The sequence below is a fragment of the Phyllostomus discolor genome, chromosome 11 (assembly GCF_004126475.2).
Source record: "Phyllostomus discolor isolate MPI-MPIP mPhyDis1 chromosome 11, mPhyDis1.pri.v3, whole genome shotgun sequence".
NCBI lineage: Eukaryota > Metazoa > Chordata > Mammalia > Chiroptera > Phyllostomidae > Phyllostomus > Phyllostomus discolor.
The window spans coordinates 12,298,768-12,300,949 of NC_040913.2; the positions used below are offsets into that span (position 1 = coordinate 12,298,768).

General features: G+C 33.0%; 1 pseudogene; it reads left to right on the forward strand.

The window, feature by feature from the left end:
* Positions 1-337: 337 nt before the first annotated feature.
* LOC114509002 lies at positions 338-408 on the forward strand (annotated as a pseudogene).
* The last annotated feature ends 1,774 nt before the right edge of the window (positions 409-2,182 follow it).

A 2,182-nucleotide genomic window follows, 5' to 3' on the forward strand; every position in this document is an offset into this window, starting at 1 on the left:
GACTTTTGCCTGGAGTATTTGTAAAAGTTTACTCTAAGTCATGTTCACACTTAAAAATCTTTGAAGACTTTAATTTGAACAGCAGCCACTAGCAACAATCAAACTGATTCAAATAATTCACGACAACTGAGGCATGTGCTTTTCTGGGCGGGTTTATGTTAGAGATGTACCCTCCCACATTTCTTCAAGTAAATGCCACAAGTATTAAAATTGCTTGGGCTATACATTTAAGACAGCTGGTCATAATGAAGGCAATATGGATTAAACACTTTCCACCATAACTTAAAATGACTGAGTGTGCCAGAAAAAAATAAACACAAAAATGCATACTAAATTATGGTCAATGATGAGAACTCATATTTTCCTGAAGAGAGATGATGACTTAAATATGCACACTAAGTTAGATCAGAAATTAAAATAAGAAAGTGGAAAAAACTCCAGGACCCTCAACATACATTAACCTGAATTAATAGGGATGAAGGCAATAGAAAATAAAGGAAAACATTATCTTGTTTTGTTAATGCTATAGTAAGCTCACAACTCAAAAACACATAGCAAGGAAAAGTAGGGCAGACATGTCATATTCTGTGATAATCTCTCCATTCAGAGGCTTAGGTCCTGCACCAGAAAATTGATCCTAGTCTTTTTGAAAACATCCAAAGGAGACAGGGTAAAGGAATGGGAGAGGCAGTTATTTTACCTGTGATTCCTATCCTGGAAAATGAAGTCCCCATGAAAAATACAAGTGCTAATGAGAAAAGAAAGACAAAATCTGCCCAGCAAGCAATGCCTTAATTTTTTGTTCATGTTCTCCATCACTTCAAACTGCTTGATGACAATGCAGTGAGAGTCTGAGATGACATTATGGTTTGTTTCTTTGTGTGTGTGTGAGGAAGAACACTGGGTATAGGTCTCAAGAAAATAAAAGTTTAAATGGAACTTTTAGGCATCAATTTGACATCCAGCTCAACTAGAACTGTTAAATATAAAACCATAGGGAGTGTCAGGGTAAGGTAATCCATTCAGGCGAGTCATTCTACAAACCTTAATGTCGGACCAATATTATACATTGTAAGATGCTGCTTAAAGAGACAAATAAACATGAGACGTATGCCTGTTGAGTGCAACACATTTCACAAAAAAATTCAATGAAGGAAAGACAGAAACATGAATGTAAACACACAAAAGCATATCTTTAAAAAGGTGCAGAAGAAAAGTACACAGGTATTAAGTTTCAGCCATAGAATGTGAATCCATTTGGTCAATGTGAAATAGGGGTACATAGACAAAAGTAACAAAGTAGAATAATAAAAAGAGAATAAAGTATACAAAGAAATCGAAACAAAAAATAAATAGTATGTATGGCAAGGACGCAAGGGGATTGAATTTGTGCTGCATAACACTGATTCAATGAAATAGACAACAGATTTAATTATTCTCAGGAAAAGGCAAAGGAATAAAAAAATACCAGATGTGTTATATTAATAGAGATGACAGATAATAAAGAAACAATAGATCCAAAACTAGTTTTTTTGAAAAAGAGCAGAACAAATAGACCAGAAGCAAGAATCACATTAAGGAGGAAACTGCTGAGGGAAAAAGGCCAGTGTGTACAGAGATGGAAACCCATTGCCAAATTGATGGGGAAATGAAATTTTTCTAAATTGAGCCTGTAAGATTTTTAGGAAAAGGTATTAGAAACTAAGAATAATATGCCTACTGGGTAATAAAAGCTTTTCTTAAAGATTTATCTATTTTTTATTGGAATGTACTTGCCTCTCACAGCCAAAACTTCAGGTGAGGGCATCTAAAAGTTCAGTAATTACACCATGTGCAGGACAAAAAAAAAAAAAAGATGAATCAATCACTACAAGAGATTACAGACATTTTAATTAATTCAGAATTTGTTAACTATGTCTCAAGCATTATATCAGGCTACACATCATTCATAGAAAACTTGTGAGCAATGAAATATGTAGTTCTTTATGAACATCACTGGAATAAGAAATATGGCATCTTTAAAACAAAATACTTCTAAAAGTAATTGAATTCATATTAAATTAAAATAAGAATATATTTTTGTTAAAAGAAGGTTATATTTGTGAATAATATTTTCCTTCATATTTCAGGTTATGTTAAGATCTTTTATTGAAAAAGTTTTTGTCTACTGTTCGAGGCAAAG